We start from the raw sequence: 23,178 nt of genomic DNA, 5'->3' as shown, positions 1-23,178 counted from the left end.
GGTAAAGGTGAATTTTTTTAAAGTCCAGTAAATAATTCACCTAATATAAAATTTCATAAATTAATAGAAAAAATAAATTTTAATGGTGTTTTACACTGGTGTGTATTACTTGATAATTTTTTACACTGGTGTGTATTACGGTCTCTCTCTTTAGTTACATCTAACTTTGTGCACTAGGGCAGAACTAGTGAAACCGACAAGTAAATAAACTAATTGATAAATTCTGTAAATATAAAACCTATGTTTTCAAATACTGAAGGTAGAAATATACATTTATAGCATACAAATACATTTAACTCAAATAGTTTTGAGTGACTACTATGTGCCAGTCACTGTTCTAGGCTGACATGTTCTTAGTCAGCAAAATAAGGGTCAACTCTCTAAGGAATAGTAAATTAAAAACATAGCCAGAAAAGATATTTATAATGAATGTTTGAGCTTTTAAAAATCATGATGGTTTTTTTTATCTGATTTGTATAGCAAGAAATAGGAAATTTGTTTTCAAAATTGTTTTTGAATGCTCAATTTTAAATTTGAATAAAGCCAGCCATCGTGAATCTGCTAAACTCTCCATGAATCACAACAAACAGGACACTCATGCCTTTCTTGAGTTTCATAGTGAAAGACATGACTCAAATGTTTTATTTGATAATAATTGAAAACCTTGGTATTGAGCAAATTTATTTTCTACCATGAGACTTTTTTACAGAACAAATGCAATACATTTTCTAATCCATCATTCAAAGGCTATTTTCATTCATCAACTTGGAATGTACTTTTCTTTTTAACATCACTTTTTTGGTAAGAAAGAGGAGAGAATAGGAAAATCTCCTTTAAAATTGCATATGTGTTTTTCTACTTTATGATTGTTAGACCAAATAGAAATATAGGGGTTTTTTTTATATCATTGTTTGTGTGAGGGGAGGGGGCCGGGAAAGTTAGCTTCTATCTTGTTTACTTCCTATGAACTAGACTGAATATTTGTGTCCCCTTAAAGTTCATATGTTAAAATTCTAAACTCCAAGGTGATGGTAGTAGGAGACGGGGCCTTTGGGGGATATTAGGAGAACAGAGCCCTCCTGAATGGGGTTAGTGGCATTATAAAAGAGGCTCCACAGAGCTCCCTTACTCTTTCCACCATGTGAGGACACAATGAAAAGACTACCATCTATGATCTAGGAAATGGGTTCTCATCACACACGAATCTTCCAGAGCCTGATCTTGGACCTTTTAGCTTCAGAACTGTGAGAAATAAATTTCTGTTGCTTATGAGCCACCCAGTCTATGGTACTCTGTTATAGAAGCCTGAATGGTCTAAGACATTTTCTCATTACTATATATGTACTAATAGAAGGTCAAAACAGATAATAAATTGAAGAATTCAATCCTGCTGACAGTATGTTATTAAAAGAAAACCACGTATTTTGGCAGTTTTTCAGCAAGTCTCTAAAGGAAACCAGAGGATGAGAGCCTTTTTGATTAAACTTTTTGTAATGACACTGCTGTAAGAATGGCTCCATGTCTGCATCCTCTGCTCTCACAGTGGATGGTATCCATAACAAAATCTCGGCTCATGTGCAAATCACTGATTCCGTGGAAATATTTGGAAAAGTAGAAAAACTTTTCTTCCATTTGCCCTGAAGGAGTAATCCTCTTAGATGTCAAGAATGGAATGAACTAATTCATTTATGAAAGTTTTTGTGGGGGCCAAAAAAGAATTCCTATTCTGGTTGAGGACACCAGTAAACAATAATTGCAATGGTTTATTTATTGCTGACTGCATATCTCATGTTGTTTGCTCTTGCCTTTAATTCTGCAATCACATCTCAAGTCAAATTTTATTATCATCATACTAGAGATGAACAAAATAAGATTTGGAGAGGTAAAATATCCCATTTGTCTCAAAGACAAATACTTAGTAATTTCTTAAGCTGGAGCTCTAACACAGAGCTAAAGACCCTTCATTGCATCACACTGCCACCTCATTGGATGGATTCTTGGCTAATTCACCAGGAACAGGATAGTTCCCTAGAAGGGCTCTACAACATTATAAAAGGCAAATTTAATGGAACAAAAAGCAGAAAAAAATATAATATTAGCAGATTCACTAAAATTGAACATATATGTATATATATATATATCAATGTTTATAAAATCACTATCAAGAATTAATCAAATGCATAGTTACTCTTCGTAGATGCTAAGGACCAAGATCCTGGTAGTAATTTAATTTTTTAAAGATTATATATGTAACTAATAAAGTTTTAAAAGACTTTGTCATTGATATGATGTGAATTTTTGATGACAGAAATCAGGAATAATGCTTGCCTCTTTGGCTAACTCTTTTCTACATTCTGAAGAAATTGAATACAGGCATAAAAATAAGATTGATCGTAAGCTTATTTCTCAAAACATTTTTTGTACTTCATGCTGATTTTTGTGGCTGATTTTTCCTCTTATACAAATGAGAACTATAATGAATGTACTGAATAAGAATAACTTGTAGATTCTGTTAAGAAAGCTTAATGTCGGCAGCCCCGGTGGAGCAGCGGTTTAGCGCCGCCTGCAGCCTGGGGTGTGATCCTGGAGACCTGGGGTCGAGTCCCACATCCGGCTCCCTGCATGGAGCCTGCTTCTCCCTCTGCCTGTGTCTCTGCCCCTCTCTCTGTGTCTATGAATAAATAAATAAAAAATCTTTAAAAAAAAAAGCTTAATGTTAAAACATGAAAAAGTCAATTGTATCCCAATATTTTACCCAATGAAATATTAAATTTCAGCTTAAAGATACAACTATTTTCCATGATTAATCCTCCAGAATCTGGACATATGGGAAATGTACACTGTTTAGATAACAAGTAAATCATGAAAACTGCCATAATTGGAATAATCCTAAAAAAAAACAAACCTCCAGATGACTCAAATTTTATTTTTTAATCTGGATTCTTTGGCAATAATTAATATATGATTCAAGCCTCATGTTGACTGGAAGGACACTAAATTTTATTTTTTTCTATATATATACATTAATATTTAGTTTGCCAGTGACATGACTTGCTTATGCAAAAAAGAGGAGGATTATCTTTAAAGATAGCCCAATATTTCATGGAATTTAAGCAGAGGAATATGGTTGCACTCAGGAAAAAACAGAAATACAAATGATATTGAACTCTGTCTTCTTATCTGCATTTCTGTTCTCTTCTATTTTTCCTTGTCTCCCTCCTTCCCTTTACCTCTTGTTAAAGAGAAGCTACCTATCTTTGTCTAGTGTATATGACAAGACTTATGATGACGTGTAACATCCAAGCTGTTTTTCTTATAGCACCATCTGGGTTCTCAATACACCTACCTCCTGGAAGGGCTGAGTTTCAGCCAGAGTGAGCCAGACACCCTCTTCTGAACCAAACAGCTGTGTCTTGGAGTGCACAGGGTTATGTGTACAAAAGAGATCACAGTGGTGCTTATGTGGATAGAAGTTGTAAATCCCCAAATTGAGGCATAGACCTCTGGGACTAAAATCTCATAAATGTCACTATTCTATAAATTTAAAAAACTTCTACATTGTCACCTAGAGATAGTTACCACATTAATTTATCTTTTCTGCTCTTCCCGACCTTATGATGTACAGGCCAGTGTTACTTGACTCACCACAAATCAACAATCAGTTTCAGATGAACACTGCTGGGTTCGGTTGTTTTCAGAGTTTGGACTCATGAAGCATTCCAACTGTACTTGGCATGAGTAATTGAGTACACATAGGGAAGCTGCCAAAATGGGCAGAGTGTCTTTGGCAGAAGAAAAAAACAGATGGTCCCATCAAATGGATCACGTTCGTGGGCATTAAATTAGATTCGAAGAGAAAAGAGTGATATTTACCTGGGGAATATATTTTAAAGGGTTAAGTAGCTCAGTTATCATAAGCTCGAACATAAAGCTTCAAGAAACTGATTATGAATTTGAGCATATAGGCCAGATTCCAGATACTGAAATAGTGGCAGGAAAGGATGTTTCATGATCAAAAACTCTGCAACAGAGCTGCTGGGGGCTAGGAAGTGGTTGACAGATCACACTGGCAAAGAGAGTCAGACGTGAGAAGAGCCAGCGTGAATAAAAACATCAGTGTGAATGACCACAAGACAAGAGCAGAATTTCTAAGGCCTAAGGTATGCAAGCAATATGATAGGTTTCCATTGAACTCTATAGAGATTTTAGAGTATAAAGAAAACTTGGAAACTCTATTTGCAGGTAAGGAAATGGAGGTCAAGAGACGGAAGAGTTTAGTACCAGGTCTCCTAATGACACAGGTAGTGCTCTTCTGTCCATTATTGAACAGAAACTTTGAGTTAATAATCAAAAAGAGAAATAATCTGCTTAGAAAGACTATCTTCATATAAATTCATCCAGGACTGCTTGGTCTAATAACCACTTTGCTTCTGGCATGCCTTCCTATTTTCGTAATGAATGTAATGAAAGTCATTCAAGTCATAAATGGAGGAGCACTGTTGTCAATCCTGGGACAGGCCTCAGCCAAAAATTCCATTTATGGTTTAATGAAGTTGATAGAAACTAATGTGTGGGTGGTCACTTAATAAAGAAACACAGTGACCTGAACATTAAAGGACAGGCTTGACAAAAGCCTCCTAATATTAATTGATATATCGGACAAGATGAAGATAGCTGTTGACATTCATGCATCCCCTCCATAGCATAGAGTCACTCTGGAAAGTAACCGCCCAGCCAGGGGCTGCATTTCCCAGCTGCCCTTGCATTATGACCAGAAAAGGAACAGAAATGATGTGTGTGTGCTGCCTCCAGCCCAGGAGGTTAAGAGACATTGTGCTTCCTCTATACTCTTTTCCCTTATCTATTGGCAGGAAGCAGAGGACTCTCTTGCCATGAAGGACAGTAGAGGACTGCAAGTAGAAAGGAGTATAGGTCCCCCCCATCACAGCACAGAGGAAAGTTTTCCATAATCCATAATATCCACATCCCACTGTTATTTGAGCAAGAAATTAACCTTGGCAGGGTTGAACCACTGAAAGTTTGGGGATTATTTGTTAAAACAGCTGAAATTACCCCAATTAATATAATAGACTGTCTCCTTATGTGGATGCCATGTTGGATACATCTGAAAATGCATGATAATAGGCTGTGTTCCTAAAGGTATATAACTGCGTGAAGTAGGTCTATTAGCAATGCATAATGTGCTAGAATTATAGGCCTGAGCATCTTTTTAACACCACTAGCATTTCTTTTAGAGTTTCCAAGCTGATCTGTCTCTGTATAACAGAAGATAAAGTTTTATGCTAAAATAATCACTTATAATTTGATGCTACAGCTTGAGTCAAAGAATATTGTTACAGTGAGATTTTCACAGACCTACTGGGAATTACACAGGCCGCAATTTCTAACATGCTTCTCCGAGTCATTCATCTCCTTTGGACCCAAGCAGCCTGATTTGTTTGTGCCAACAGTCAATCTCAGAGATGACTGAGGCACTTAAATATCCCAGCAAATGAAGCACCACCATAAGGACGCTCATTAGTAGAAGATACATGGAATATCAGGACAGGACCCTAAGAGTCATCTTGTCCAATTTCTTCATTTCTCATAGGAGAAGACTGGCTTTTCTTTTTAATGTCACTGAGCAAACAAATGCCTTAAAAATTCTGAGATCCCTGACTTTTCCTGAAGAACTCTAGAAAACTAGAACTCATCATGAGTTCATAGTTTCTTTTAGTTCTCTTCTTTCCTTTGAGTCCTAGACTGTTTTCTTCTTCTGATTTATGTATACAGGGGACTTGTTCACACCCAACATTGAGATTTTCTCTGAGGATCTAAGCTTTCTATAGCAGTGTTCACTTCTTTGAGTCTTCAAAACCCTTCTACGGAAGTATTAACTTTCTTTGCTGCCAAATATCCCTGTGAATAATGTAAAAGCATCACTTTCTACATTCTAAACAAGAAAAAATTTAATGGTAACACAAGACTGTTGGAGGCACTCCTGCAAGTTTCATCTAAAGCACACTCTATGAGAGATGGGTGATTTGCACAGAACTTTCCAGTGGGGAGATTGATTCTGACACCTAGAATGCTTGATTCTACATCTTATATTCAGTTTCTCAAGTTAAAAGGACACCGGCTACTCATATACCAACCATATCATGCAGGAAGCTTTTCATTAAATGGAGTGTGTTAGAGAATCAGTAATATCACCTTTGCATTGAAGGCTTATAATTAGTTGTAGAGAAGAAAATACTCAATTCCATTTTACTTCTAAAGTGAAAGATATCAAGTTCTTAACAACATGATCACAGGAAGAGCCGTACTTTCTTCATCCTAATTGGTTTTCCAATCATTCTTTAAAAAGATTAAACAAAGATAACCGCAGTGCTAATGCATTAAAATCTGGAGAATTTTTGTTTCCCAAGGAAAAAAATCTGCAGTGAATTTTATACTAGATATTTTGATTGTATAGACATTGCATGACACCCCTTAGGGCATGACCACATGCAAGGCAGCAATAAATTACTCCATTGGCAAAACACTAGAAAATAATAAAGATTTATAATCTCAATTATTGATCAGTAAAATAACAGCAGCATCATTTTCTGCCAAGAAAAATTGTGTAAAGGGAGGAGAAGCTGACAGAAAAGAAACTCCCAGCGATGGGAATTATACAAGATACAATCAGATCTTTTTTTTCCCTCTATACTAATAAAGAAATGAAGATCATATTTAGACATTATATATATATATATATATATTCACATTACCTATTGTGAAAGTTGAGTTACTCAAGAGAAAAATATAAGCCCTGAGACATATAATTCAGGCTAGATAAAACCACTTCACACCAAAAACTTGTACAGCTCTTCATGTGTCCATGTATGATTGCATGTAGTGATTCTTGGACTAAAAAGTGGTTAGATAATAACCCCCATTCATTCTCCCATCTGGAGAATCACCTTTCAGGTTCACACATACCGAAATCACGCTCCTAACTTTAAATAGCAAGATGAGAGACCAATGAAAAATGACAAAATAATATTAATTACTGATATAAATCAAAATTATTATTACTCATCCAAAGAACTCTGATTATTTTATAAAATATGGCCCTAAAATCTTTCTAAGTTTTTATCCAAACCTTAAACATTTATTTAAAATACTAAGTATTGTTTTCACCTGTATATGGGAAAAGATAATGTAAGATAAAAGTGTCAGTGTCAGTAATCAAGTCATTAAACTTTCAGGAGTATCTAGCTGTCTGGACCCAGTCATCTTCCATTTTAGAAATTTATGTTTAAGAAATCATCCAAGTAAAGATTTATAAACAAGGATGTTAATTGCATTGTTATTTAAGTAATAGTAATAATGAAGATAAGAAATCACTGGACAAGAGAAGGGAATATGTAATAGCATTATATGTGTATATGAATATACATGTAAAATAACTTTGGTTTTAATATTTTTAAGCTTTTAAAAGTCACTTTATGTACATGGTAAAAAAATTTAAACAGTAAAAAGAAAGGGAGGGGTGGTTACACAGGGAAAAGTTAATTTTATTTTCATTCTTCCAATTAGCTTCTCAAAGGGAACTACACTTATATTCCATATATATTTTATTTATATACCAAAGTTATATGTACATATCTACCTTTTGTTTTTTATACAAATGTTTGCAAACTATTCATACTGACTATTCTATAGACTGCTTTTTTCCTCTTAACAAAGTATCTTCAAAGTCATTCAGTATAAATACATGTAAATGTTACTCATTCCTCTTTTAACTTTTTTGAAGTATAACATGCATAAGAAAAACTAAAAAGTCATCCGATAACTTGAATTTTCAAAAACTGAACACTCCCATAGAACTTGCACATAAATCAGAAACCCGGAACTTAATAACAGTCAAGAAACCTTCTTTGTGGTCTCTCCCAGTCACACCCCCCAAAGGGGTTACTGCTACCGTGATGTCAAATACTCCACAACATTTGTCCGTGTTTGAGTGTTTGAACTTTATAAAACTAAAACCATACAGTGTATCCATTAGCTATTGCAACAATAATGCTGCATGATGAATCATCCCAAAACTCAGTGACTTAGAAAACCAAATAATTATTCTCATTATTAATTGACTTGGGACTAGATTGGATTTCAGACATTTTTTTTGTTCATTTTGTAGGATGATAGAATAGTTATACCAGGGTCAATAAACTTTTTTGGTCAAGGACCAGATAGTAAATATTTTGGGTTTTGGGAACCATAAGGGACATTCTCAATTCTGCCATTGTAACATTAAAGCAACAAGAGATAACACATATGTAAATAGATATGGCTGAGTACCAATAAAACTTTATTAATCAAAATAGGTAGTGGACCAGATTTAGCCTGCAGGCCATAGTTTGTGAATCTTAAGGTACATTAGGTTTCACATAACCTCAACATTTCAGTGGCTTAACAAAACCAAAGTTTCAATTCTTCTCACAGGAACATGACCAACACAGATTAGCTGGAACAGGAAGTGTGCACAGGGACAGACCCAGACTGCACATCGACACTCAAACTATCACCAGGGCAATGGGAACCAAACCTGGCTACTAGGACAGTGGCTCAAAGTTACCATTCAGAAGGGATGCCCATAGCTTTCAATCACATTTCACTGGCCAAAGCAGTTCAAATACCTTTGACTCACTTCAGGAAGGGCAGGGAAATAGAATCGTCTTCAGTGTATCCGTGCAATATGGCAGACTAGGACCCTGTGGAAAAACACGTGTATACATTTCTGAGTATTGCAAGTGATTGTAACTTACCATGTCACTGCCATCCAGTCAACATGATCTCCACACAGTTTTGCCTGTTTCATTATAGCGCTGCATGTTGCCAGTCTCCAGAATGAAGACCTTGCTGACGTGTCTGCTTTGTAACCTGTAGACCTCCCCCAAAGCCACTGACTCTTCTCAACTGTGCAGAACCAAGACCCCAAAATGTGGGATATAAACACTCCCGGGAACCTCCATGGTACAATTCTAATGTGTGTTGCACATGGACCCTCAGAGAGTTACTAGATGGCTTGAACCTCAGTTACTCATGACTATAGACAGTGATTTAATGCAACTTCTTTCATCAAATTCTTTACCTTCTTAATTTTTCCACTTCTTATTTCTGCTCCTGGGAACTCTTCTCAGATTCTCTGCATATACTCAAGCAATTGTGTTATGTTTTGCTTTCATGAGAACAGAAACTAAGCAAATTGGACAGCCTACATTCAAGATGGAATTCGAGAATGGATCACTTGCCAGTCAAAGGGCCTCCATTATGCTCTTATTCTAGTCATTTTTATGGCCTATATGAAAAATTATACATGCATTATGTCTGGTGGTGGTGGATTACTGTAAACCTAACCAAGTTGTAGCTCTAATCTCTGCTAATGTGACAGATCATCACAGATTTTGATGCTTTGGAATTTTGGCTCTTGATACTGTGAATATCATTTGATAAGGTGAATTCTTTTCAATATCCATAGGTAAAGAGGATCAAAGCTATTTGTTTTCACATGGTTAGAATAACAGTACACATTCAGTGTCTTTTTAAAGAATATTTATTTATTTATTCATGAGAGACATACAGAGAGAGAGAGAGAAAGGCAGAGACACAGGCAGAGGGAGAAGCAGGCTCCCTGCAGGGAGCCTAATGTGGGACTTGATCCCAAGTCCCAGGATCACGCCCTGAGCCAAAGGCCAATGCTCAACCGCTGAGCCACCCAGGCGTCCCCAATTCAGTGTCTTATACCAAGGCTTTGTCAGCTCCTCTGCTGTCACGATACACTCTAGAAATTTTGATTAGAAATTTTGATAAAATATCTTCTTGACCCCTGTATTGCTCATGTGATATTAGAATGCCCTGTGAGTATATCATCAGAATCTGGATGCCCTGTAAAGGTAGATAATATGCCAGAGGGCACACCCTACAAGAATCAGATACTTTCCATTTTCATAATCTTCATAAGATTCTTGGGCAGCCCGGGTGGCTCAGCAGTTTAGCACTGCCTTCAGCCCAGGGCATGATCCTGGAGGCTCGGGATCAAGTTCCATGTCGGGCTCCCTGCATGGAGCCTGCTTCTCCCTCTGCCTGTGTCTCTGCCTCTCTCTCTCTCTCTCAGTGTCTCTCATGAATAAATAAATAAAATTAAAAAACGTATTCTAATAATACAGGACGTGCTCTGATACCCATGTAAGAAAAAGGGGCTAGAACCTTTTACCCTTTATCACAGAGGGGGAAATAGTACCACAGGCTTGATGGTTTTCTTTGGATTTTGGAAGCAGCATGTAACATATTTGTACCTAGTAGTTGGGCCTATGTATTGAGTGACTCAAGATACTGCTAGTTTTAATTGTACAGAGTAAGAGAGAACTTTGCCACAGGTTCAGTTGATAAGACCTGACAGATTCAGTGGTGCTAGAAGTATTTATGGTAGATAAAGTACTAAGTATAGCCCCTGGCTAACTCTAATAGGTAAATCACTGTAGAGAACACTAGGGTTATAAAGCATGATATCACCTATGTTTGAGAAGCAGCTTCTGGCATGCTCTCTGGCCCTAGTAGACAGTGAATGCCTAAATAGGAGATATCAATTGACTACAAATACCTTAGTGTACATGATAAGCTGGGTATGCTCAGATTCACCAAGTTATATATTCAGAAATGCCACCATAATCCATCATAAAATAAAAATTATACTTTCAGAATTTGTCATCAGCAGGTCCTGATGACCCCCGAAATGAAAAAAGAAATGATTCCTCAAATGCTCATACCACCAAGATCTGTTGCATTGATGGCTTTCCCCCAGCGCATGACCATGGACCTCCTGGAGCATTCCCTACAAGAAGAAAGAAGAGAAGAGAAGAAAGGAGAGAGGAGAGAGGAGAAGCCTTACTTCAAAAATGACTTAGTTCAATATGTTGGTACAAATGATGGATGTACTACAGCCCTAATCAGGGATGACCTCCAAGAGCCATGGTGGAAAATCTATTTGCAGAGCTACAAGCAGTAGACTTGGTCATCACTTTGGTAAAGAGAGGAGTGAACTGGAGTGAGAAGATGTATGAATAAATGATCTATAGCAATGACTTGATTGATTGGTAAGGAACCACACAGAAAAATTGGAAACAAAGAAGAGGAAAAGAGACATGTGAAGGACCTATGAGATCAAAACCTACCAGAAAAGGAAGAATTCAATAGCTAAATAGCTTGAGTTTGTAGATAAATATCAGGTAGGCTCTGTCCTTAGCCATCTTCTGTCCTTGCACAATCAGTTCATAAATAGAGAAGAAAAGATGATATAGATGAGGCTATGCGTGAGCCCAGTGACTCTTCTTCACCAAGGCTCTTCCTCATTCAGGCTTAGCTCCCTTTTGCTGTTAAATATCCAGCCCTGCCAGCAGCAGAGACCAAACCTGAGCTCTCAATATGGTATCTTAATGCAAGAGATTAGCCAGCCACTTGGGGTAAAATCTGTTACATTGGACTTCTTGTATTCTAGAGGGCCAGTAATTCATTCTTACTACAACTGACACTTAAGCAGGATATGGATTTTCCTTATCCTGCAAGAACTATCCTGACAGAGTTTAGAATATGCCCAGTTACTGGCACAGAATCCCACAGAATATAAGCTTGAACTAAATGACCTGTTTTATTGCAAAGTCGGTGTGAAAAGAGACACCCGTTTTCATGGATAGATGGATCTATTTCTAAGTTCCCTATGTTGCTCCTTTGATAAATTCCCTATGTTGCTCCTTTGAGCCAATACCACACTACTACTTAATACCAGATCTTGATACCTGCTAACCCTACACACATATACACATCTTTTTCTTTGTTAGAAATTTCTTGGCTGATTTTGGCCTTGGAGTGCTGTGTATAGATTTAAGAATCAACTTTTAAAGTCCCATATGATGTTCTTCTGAAATTTGTATCAAATTAAATATATAGATCAATTTGAGGAAGACTTAAATATAATACTGAGGCTTTTAAGTAATGAATATATATATATATATGTGTGTGTGTGTGTGTGTATATATATATATATATATATATATCTTTATTTAGATTGTTTTATCACATCTCTTAATAAAATTATCTTGTTTTTCCATTCCTGTCTTGCACAAATTTTGTTTGACTTACTTCTTTAGCCAGCCTCATTTCCAAACATCCTTATTATTGATAATAATTAAGATTAGTGTCTATTATCTTTATAGATAATTATATATTCTGTGAATTAGAGAATTTGTTTATTTCTCATTCTTATACCTCTACATCTACTTTCTTTTCAGGTTTTAGGATCTAGTGCATCTAATACAAGGCTAAAAAGATATGGTGATAATAGACATCCCCTAGGGATTTTTTTTAAGGTTTCACCATGAAAAATGATATTTTTGTAGGCTATCATTTATTAGACAGAAGTGCTTTAGTTTTCTAAGAATTTTAAACAGGAATCAGGGGTGAAATTAATTTGTACATTTATTAGGATTATATAGATGTCTTTTAAAATCTGTTAATATGGTGAGTACATTCCAGTGATTACATTCCTCATATAAATGTTACTTGGTTCTTTTGTGTGTGTATGTGTCATAAGAGAGACAGTTTAATTCAGGGAATTGGTTACAAAGGTGATAGAAAGGCAGAAGCCAAGCAGGACAGGGACAGTGAGGCACCTGTGCTGGGGAAAACCCAGTGAAAGCGGAGTCAGTCAGTGTTGGCCAGAGCCACAGAAGAATCACTTACTACTAGAAATTCCATCCAAGATAAAGCTGGGGAGAAATGTCCTGGCTTTTCCCTTCCTTCTACCCTCATATCTCACCTCCAGTGCTTCACACCGGTTGAACCCAGGCAGAAGCCAACAGATGTAGGAATCCTGGAAATGCAGGTACAGAGTTGGGCCACCTGTAGTGGTCAGTTGATAGCAAAATTCAGTGATGCTTCAAGTAAATATAGACACATCCAGAGGGGAGTTTGTAACTCTGTCTTTTTTAACATAATACTGCATTAGATTGTTTTAAGGAGTTTTGGATACGGGATCACAATTGAGATTGGCTTCAAGAATATACTGGTCGCATGGAATGAGTTGGAGGGTATTTTAATTTTTTACTGTTTTCTGGAAGAGATAGAATTAAAGAAGAATGATCTTTTTTCTTCAAAGTTTTGTAGAAGTCACTGGCAAAAATCATTTGAGCTGGGTGACTTTTTCAGGAGATTATTTTTAATACTAATTACATTTCTTTGGTTATGATGAGCTTGCTCTTTCTTCTTGAGCATGCTATAAAAATTTATATTTTTCTAAGAATTTGTCTATTTGATCTAAGTTTTCTAATTTAATGGCATAGAGTTGCTTGTAGTATTCTAATTATATTTTAAATTTATCTCTAATTATGTCCCCTTTGTTGCTACTTGTTCATTTATAAGAGGTTTGTCTATTTTATTATTCTTTTGAAGAAAACAACTTGAATTTTTAAATATCTGTGGTATCTTTATGTTCTAATCCATTGGTTTCTAATCTTTGGCTTATTTATTGCCCTTTTTATACTTTCTTTTGATTTATTTATTTCCTAGAATAAATATTCATGACTCTCAACATCCCTCAATTTATTATTATAGCATTCAACACGTTTTGACTTATAATTTCTTTTACTCAGTTATAATTTTATTTCACTCAATTCTAATTATAATTTTTGTTGTGATTTCTTTTACAGAAATATGAGTTACTTAGGCATATATTTAGTTTACATGCATAGAAATACATGGAAATCATTGTATAATCTTTCAATAGTAAAGGATTATTTTCCACATGACAAAGTAAAAAAAAATCCTAAAAGAAAAAAACTGATAGATTTGAGTACATCAAACTTCTAAATGTCTTAATAACAAAGAACTTTGTCTATTAAAAAGACAAATTATCAGAAAATTTAACATATACAAAATATAAATTTTAATATCTTTTAATACATGAAAGCTCTTACAATTCAAAGAGAATATAAACATCCTAAGAGAAAATTGGGCAAAACATGAAAACAGAATCCAAACAAGACATATAATGACAAGTAAGAAAAAATGTTATGTAAATGACCTAGAAATCAAATTAAAATTAAAATAATATACATTCATTCCATTTTATTTATGAAATTATTAAAGCCTTTAAAAAATTAAAATACCTAAAGAATTCTCATATGTCAATATTTGAATGCAAATTAGTTTGACTTTTCAAGAGGCAAATTTAGGAATATAAATGATATAAATCAGAAACTTGAGAACTGTGTTCTCAACTCCTAAATCAGTAATCCATCCTTATAAATATAACTGAAGGCAGAAATAATGATAATGAGGAAATATCTTATTGGCAAAATGTCCATCACCATATTTAAAAATAAGATGGGAATTTCTATATACAATTAAAATATATTAAAATATTGGACAGCATAAATTTTCTTAAGGTGGGGCTCAAATTTCTATCTGAATCACTTCATCAAAATCTATTCACCACTAGCATGAGCTGAACCTCAAAAGCAGTTTTATTAATTTTTGTGTTATATTTATGGGTGGCCTACTTCATAAGACACATACAAGCTTGCAAACCTATAAGCTCCAGGTGAATAGAACCTCTCTATTATTATGTAGTGATCCTTTATATCCTGAATATGTTTCATCTTAAAGTATGTTTTTATATAAATATAGCTACCTGCTATTTGTTTTGGTTTCTGTTTTCTTTACGTATCTTATTCCTTCATTGTGCTATTACCGTTTTCATATTGTATATACCACTCACAATGGGATAGAGAGGTAACTTTTGAAAATCCCTTGAAAAATCTGTAATTTTACCAGTAACTTTAGGTGTCATTGTCATAAACAATTATACATTTATTATAATTGTCACTATTTTGGAATTGCTTTCGTTCTATCTCCTTTTAATTTTCTCTGCTCCACTTTTTGGGGAAGAATAAGATATGGTTTCAAGAGTTGGTTTTGTAACCAACCTGTGTAGTTTTGAATCTGCCATTTAGTAGCTTCATGAAATTCTGTGTCACACTCTCCTACTCTGTAAAATGAGTATAGTCATAAAGCCATAAAGATGTGGCGAGGGTTTAGTTAGTTAATATATATACAGTGCTTAAACCAGCCTGGGTTGTAGGAATCGCTATATGAGTATCTGTTACAATTACAATTCTTTCTTGCTTATGACCTTTTCATTTTGTTTGTTTGCCAATTTTATTTTTCATATTTTTCCTCTATGATTTTAAACTTAAGTTCCCTATTTTTTCTTTCTTTTGGTATGATTTTTTGTTATGGGTGATTGCTGTTGAATTATTTTTCATGAATATTTAACTTAATAAAGTTAAAAGCCAAAATAAAGCTTTTCTAGAAAACAAGATTTGTTTTCAGAAAATAAGATTCTAGGATTTTAACTCTACTCACCTTTCTCCAAACATACAAATTTTTTCTAATATTTAAATCGTCACTTTTGATGAAAATCTCAATAAAATCTCAATATTAATAGACATTAATAATACTTTATACAGAAATTTTAAATTTACATCTTTGTTTAGGATAATCTTTCTGTGCCTCAAAATTAATATTCCAATTTCTTCAGACTTATATTGTTATATTTAAAATATATGCAGTTATTTCAATTGTCCTTGTTTTGTTACTCTTCCACCTATTTTCTCTGTTTTCCACAACTTTTACTGTAAACAAACTATATACAAAACATATGATAATTTGCATAGATATAAGTGTACAGTTCAATGTTGACAAGTATATATGTCGATGTAACAACCACCCTCAAAATTTCCTTCTCCTCAGAAAGCTTTCTTCACATCTCTACATTCCATCTCCCTAACCCTCACCCCACAAAATCACTAGCCTGGTTCCTATCAGCATTGATTAATTCTGGCTCTTTAGAACCTGATATTAACAGAATTAAACTCTATGGGTTATTTTATATCTGACTTCTTTTACTAAATATAATACCTATAAGAGACATTTATTTTCTTGAGTATATCTTTAGTTTGAGTGTCTCTTTCAGTTTCTTTTTTACTACTAAGGAATATTCCACTGTACAAACATTGTTTACCCACCATCTGAAGCATATTCTTTTTTTTTTTTAAGATTAATTTATTTATTCAGGAGAGGCAGAGACATAGGCAGAGGGAGAAGCAGGCTCTCTGTGGGGAGCCTGATGCAAGACTCAATCCCAGGACCCCGGGATCTTGACCTGAGCTAAAGGCAGATGCTCAACCACTGAGCCATCCAGGTGCCCCTGTTAATCATATTCTTATTTCTAGTTTCTGGTTATTGTGAGTAAATCAGTTATTAACATCAAGTTTAATTCTTTTGGGGATATATGTTTTAATTTTTCATGGTCAAACTCCTGGGATTTGCATTACAGAACAACTGGATTGGTATATCTTTAAATCATAAGATATTTTTGGATTGTGCATTTCTTTTCTTGTAATATCCATGTAGTGTTTGTTACTACAGTTATAGCATATAAATTAATTGGAGTAGTGTTCTACTCTCCATTTTCAAAACACTTTGTATAAAAATGAACATTATTCATTAGATAGGATTCACCAGTATACCTGGGTCTGGACTTTTCTTTGCAAAAAGATATAATATTACGGGTCTAATTATTTTAATAAATAACTTTCAGGTTTTCTATTTCTTCTTGTAAGTAGAGGTTTTCAACAGATTTATGCATTTTATCTGATATGTTATGTGGAATTTTAGATAGTGTTCTCTTATTCTTATAGGGCCTGGAAAATATATGATGTCTGCTCTATCATTCCTGTTATTGGTTATTTTTTCTCACTTATTTTGAAATTTATTAACACCTGTTTTATGGCCCCAAATATGGTATATCTGTGACTGTCTCATGTACGCTTGAAAGGAAAGTATATACTTCAGTTACTGCATATGATGTTCTGAGGTCAAATCTTCTATATCCTTATTGATTTCTTGTCTGCTTGTTCAAACCATTTCTGAGAGAAGAGTCAAAATTGCTAACTATAACTTTGAATTGGTCCATTTCTCTCTTTAGTTCTGTCAGTTATTCTTCATATTTTTGAAGTTCTGTTACTAGACACATGTGCATTTAAGATTATATGCTTTCCTGTTGAGTTTAATCCCTTTACTGTATAAAATTCCCCCTTTATCTCTGCTAATACTACTTATCTGGAAATCTACCTAGTTTTATACAAATTTAGCCTTTATATACTTTCATATGTTTCATTGTTTTTCACTCTTTTAATGTTTACAAGGTATAACTTTGTCATCCTTTTACTTTAGACCTAGTTGTAGCTTATAATTTAAAGTGAATCACATAGAATCCATTTTGCTGGTTCTAAGTTTTTTATACAGTCTGCTAATCTCTGCTTTTTAATGAAAGCGTTTGATTCATTTACATTTAATGTAGTTATTGACATAGCTGGGTTTAATTCTGTCGTTTTTCTACTTCTTTTCTATCTACTCCATCTATTGTTGTCCTGTTGCTTCTTTTTTCATGTCTTCTTTTTGATTATATAATATATAATATAATAATATATAATATATAATATATATGATAATATAATAATATTAAATATATTATATATAACCTATATATCTATGGCCTATTCTACAGTCTAGAATGCATGCAAGAATGCCAGTTGGGAAGGATGATCAGTTATAATAAGTATGGGTTAATGTCTCCTTTTAAAGAATGTTCTGTTTTGTTAAACAAACAGAAAAGCAAACAAAACAAAACATAGTTAAGTTACTGACATCTTAAATGATTTTGTTAACTTAGTTTTAGGTTTTGTTAAGAAAAATTACAGTTATTTTGGGGCATGATTGTAATCCCTAAGGTATAACTGTGCTGATATATCAGATGAATGTCCATAGTATTAACAAGATCCTTCCATTATGATAGAGTCAAAACCCCAACATTTCCTGGAAATGTGCAGTCTTTTGGTTTCACTGCCAACCTTGAAACAGCCACTCTGTCCTAGGCAATGCTTAACCTCACCTTAAGCAAGGAACATATACTAAGGATTCCCTCTCTCCATTGCCTCCTCCTTTCTGGCAGCTCTTCTGCACATCTCAGCTGCTTCAATAGCCTTGAAATCTGTTCTCAACCTCTTCGTGTCAGTGACCCTGTGATACTCTGCTTTAGCTCTACTTTCTTCTGCTGCAGTTAGGAGTCCCTTCCTTGGCAGAGAACTGGGGTAAATATGGTGCTCATCTCAGGTTTCTTTTGTCGTGGAGATGACAGACCTGAGCTGCCTATGGTTTAACATTGGTATGCAGTTTCATATATTCTACCCAGGTTTCTAGTTGTTCATAGCAGGAAGGTAAGTCCAACAGTTAGTTCTCACATCATGGCTAGAAGTCAAAGCCTCTTTAATAGTGTTTTACCTTTTTGTCTTCATTGTGTTCATGGTAGATTTCTATTTTATTCATTTTCTTTGGATGCTTCTTGAGGCTGTATTTTCCTATTTTTTTTTCATGAAATAGCTGGGAAATTTTCATGTATTATCCCTCCAAATATTGCCCCCCTCACTGATTATCTCTATTCTTAACTTTCTGGAACTCTTATATAACTTAAGATTCCCTATTATCTAATATTTCAGCTGATCTAGGGTGCTTGCTGAGTGAGGAATACCAATCCTTTCATCTCTGAAAGATCTGGGGCTTTTGTTGCCTTACTCTCATTGTCTTGCTACAAAAATTGTCCGTGTACTCCACTATAGGCATGGAAGCACATCTTAGGAGATTTGTATCCTATAAACCAACAATATAATCTTGGCCATATAGTGCTTAAAAACTAAAATATGTACTGACAGTGTGCACTTTTCATAACAGCAAAATAACTAGACATGTTCAACAGATGATATATAATATGTGCACTGTTTATAATAACCCAAACCAACCAAACAAAAATCTAGAAAGAATCCAAGTATCTGTCAGTGGAAGAGTAAAAAAATAAATTAAGAATAGAATATTCTACTTGAATGACTATTGATCATCTACAGCTACAACATCTATAGGCTTAGTAGGAATCTAAGTGAAACAACAAATTTCAGAAAACCAAATACAGCATGATAGCATTTATATAAATCTTAAAAATAAGCAGAAATAACATTATATTTTGGGAAGGATAGGACGGAGGTGTTCACAGCATGCCAACCCTCCCAATGAGAAGAATGTGAAGCGCTAGAGATATTATAAAATTAAAATATTTAAATGTACCATAGAGCTATAGAAGCAATGACGACGAAAGAGAGTCAAACTCTAAAGAGGAGACAAACTGTCAGGGGTGAAATGAGGACCTAGGCTTACCTGTCCTAAACATATGATAAATATTAAGAATCTGGTGTTGGCCCAGTTGGAGCACTACTCCTGGGGAAGGGGAAATGCACAGAGATTTTGGTTATTATGAGGTATGGCCTCATGTTTTCTTATTCTACTCTATAGTTTCAAATATATTTATTTAAAAGTTTACTATATTTCTTTTAGGACTCTATTTTTACATACATTTTGACAGTTTAAAGCTGTCAGTACTGATAATTTTACTTCATCTGTTAACACATGCCCATTTTGTTCTCCTTTAATTCATGTAAATGTAATAAAATTATTTAAAAATTCTGAAATTGAAATCCATATTTTATAGAAGAGATTGCTTGCATGGTTCAAGCAATATATTTTGGATCTTCCCTGAGTTCTAATGTATCAGATTTTGACTAAAATTGCCTTGCATTTATATATTAATTTGAGGAATATTAGATCTCTACAACCTTGTGTAACTCAGATATTCATATCCTACCTTATTTATTTCAATAATATTTTATGATTGTGTCCAAGAAGATCTTGCATACCTTTTGTTATGTCTATTCCTTAAGGCTTCACAATTTTGTTCCTAGTATATAAAGAGTTGTGTTTTCCACTAAATTTTATGGTTATTGCTGAAATATAGGAGTATTCTTAAGTTTTATATATGCATTTTTCATCAGTAACCTTGATGATTTCCTGTTAGTTATAAATATATAATGGTTATATAAGTATATAACCATGTGTATATATATATATATATATATATATATATATATATATATATTGCATTTTCTCTATAGATAAGTATGTCATCTGAAAAGAAAAAAGACAAATTATAGTTTGTTTATTCCTTCTCAATATATACACTGCTTATCTTTTCACTTTTATTGATTAAAATCTTTCAGAAAATGGTGAATAACAAGGAAAATGGAAGTCACTCTCATCTTTCTGATTTTAATGGAAATGATTTTGATTTCTAAATTTTTTTTTATTAATTTTTATTTATTTATGATAGTCACAGAGGGAGAGAGAGAGAGAGGCAGAGACACAGGCAGAGGGGGAAGCAGGCTCCATGCACCGGGAGCCCGACGTGGGATTCGATCCCGGGTCTCCAAGATCGCGCCCTGGGCCAAAGGCAGGCGCCAAACCGCTGCGCCACCCAGGGATCCCTGATTTTGATTTCTAAAACAACACAATGTTTGTCACAAGTTTTAGATAAATGTCATTAACTATTTTCAGCAAGTGTCATTCTATCAACTTTTGTTAAGAGATTATTCTTACTTAGGAATTGATTTAGAATTTGTTTCGATTGCTCTGTTCTAGGCACTAGAAATACTAATTCATTTGAGGAAAATTGTCCACTTCTTTGTTCCCTCTGAGTGTGACAGTTTTACCTATTTCCATTTTCCTAGTACATTCTTTACCTAGTCTTTTTCTTCTCCTTCAGGGTGCTGCATAGATGTCACTTCCTCTTGGAAGCCATCTAGAATTCTTTCAGTATCAGCAGGCGCTATCCTTTCTTTGTCCTCCCATATCATACTATACTTCCCCATCCTTCTACTCATCATTCACAATTTCAGCGTGCTATTACTTTGTCTGTATCCTCTCTTGTCTGCGAGAAAATATTGGTTGTTGGTTCCAATTGTATCTCTAATGACTAGGACAGTGCCTGGCACAAATTAAGTGCTTACTGTTGGTTTAATTGATCAGTTAATTGCTTACTATGTTTTCTTGGTTTGTTTTAGGGTTGTAGTAGAGTATTTCATTGCTTTTCAGACTAAAATTTTAATTATTTTTAGGTTTTTTTATAAGAAGTTTGGCCCATTTATAACCAAAACCAGTCCCATAGTATATAAGATACAAATATTTGTGTTGAGGAAGTTGTTTAATATACCAGTCTGGGATGTCTCTATGAGAAGCCGTGAGAGAAATATCTTCCTAATTTTTTATCTCAAATATCTATATTTCTCCTATACAACTGGTTTGTTTTTATCTTATGGATAGTGTGACACATGAAGCCAATTGTGTTGTTTTATTTCACATTGTTTGGGAATATTAGAGCCAAATTACCTCCTACTTCTATAATATTAGAGTATCATTTTCTTCATTAATTTTTTATTTTCTTTGTCTTTGTATTTTTATTTTCTCTCTCCTTGACATCATTATTTTATATTGTTGGATTATATGTTTCCCTGTAAACTCCCTTAAATCATTTTTTAACCAAGTAAGATAAAATATTATCAGGGTAATATATCATTATAGGAATTCTCACCACCTCAACCTATTGTAAATGCTGCTAGCAGATTTGTTTTTCAACAATACATATATAATTATGTTTAAAATACTCCAGTGACTTCCCATTGCATCTAGGATGCTACACAAACTTCATATAAAGTTGTGCATAGGCCTATAGGACACCTTTACTCAGGTGTAATCTTGACATAGATCATTTAAGCACATCACATCTTCATTTGACGAGACCATTTGGAAAATAAAATATACAAATATATTTCTATGAAAATGGACTGGCTTACCTTTTCATCAAAATTATAAAGCAAGACATTTCCTTTTCACAGTAGTGAGCTTAGGGATAGTTAGTTAATTGTCATTTGTTTTATTTTGTTTTGTTTGATTTTTTCCACAATGATAAATATTGGATTATATTTGGCAAGTAATGGAAATTCTAGATTTATGTCATGTTGCAGAAAATGGATAGAGTTCAAGACAGAGCATAAAAATATAACTATGAATTGTTCGACTGCTGTCTAAATAAATCAATAATAAAACCTTAACATGTTATGCACTGTGAGGCAAACTGTTATACATATAAGTTAACTCAGAGTCCAGGAAAACCGTACCTACGGTCCTCAACTTTGAAGCAGCTTTAAATGATGTAACAGAGGGAAATTAGTTTAGAAAAAAAAATTAAGATATTCAGGATTCAAATCCTATATTCTCCACTGTATTATCCTCTTTGTTTTTTTCTCCCTACATCTAAAAAAGAAAAAGAATGTCAGTTCTGATAGATATAGATAATCATGATTTGGGAAAAATAACTCTACTTTCACAAAGACTTTCTCACCACTGGCTTTGGAAGAAATGGGTTTTGTAATGAAATTCTATGTTCCTTTACTAAAGTGCCAAAATAGCAAGTCATTTAATTCTGCTTTCCTAACAGTATCAGATAATAGAAGTATGTTGAAGAGCATTTTGTGGAACATCTGTAAGACAGGAGGGTTAAACTTCTTTATAAATCAATTGACAAAGTGTCTAATTTGAGAAAACTCCTGGGCAGTGACTGAAGTGAAGTACTGGAAACAAGGATGGAATGATTCCAGTTCAGCCCAGAATGAACAATTGAATAATGCACTATTTGAAGTGACATTATACATTTATACTTGTGTGATTTCTGGGATGTTTGTTTAATATAAGGTACATTATGGTATACTTCATATTTATATTTATAGACTAATATTTCCACAGATATCTCCTTGGCTTATTAGGTGTTACATAAATCATATTTAAAATTATGTACAAACATAGCTTCTGCCAAGTTGAATGCTATATATTAGTAAAAGAGATTCATATATGCATTCACATATGTTGTCCTTTCGATCATGTCACAATTTTCTCTACATGAGAAAGAGTTCTAAAATAAAGCTTTAAGTGCAGTTGTATAAACAATTGATCCTTGAACAATATAGGGGTTAGGGACACCAACCTCCACACAAAAATCCATGTATAACTTTTGGCTCCCCAAAAACTTAACTACTAATAACCTGTTGTTGACAGGAAGCCTTACTGATTATACAAATTGTC

General features: G+C 34.1%; 1 protein-coding gene across 3 annotated transcripts in view; it reads left to right on the top strand.

The window, feature by feature from the left end:
* Positions 1-23,178, top strand: part of CELF2 (CUGBP Elav-like family member 2) — a 955,758-nt gene that overhangs the window by 114,188 nt on the left and 818,392 nt on the right. The window lies entirely within an intron of this gene.

This window comes from Vulpes vulpes, chromosome 2, assembly GCF_048418805.1.
Source record: "Vulpes vulpes isolate BD-2025 chromosome 2, VulVul3, whole genome shotgun sequence".
NCBI lineage: Eukaryota > Metazoa > Chordata > Mammalia > Carnivora > Canidae > Vulpes > Vulpes vulpes.
Note: the sequence above shows the minus strand (reverse complement) of the source record. Positions and strands in the feature narration are given on the sequence as shown.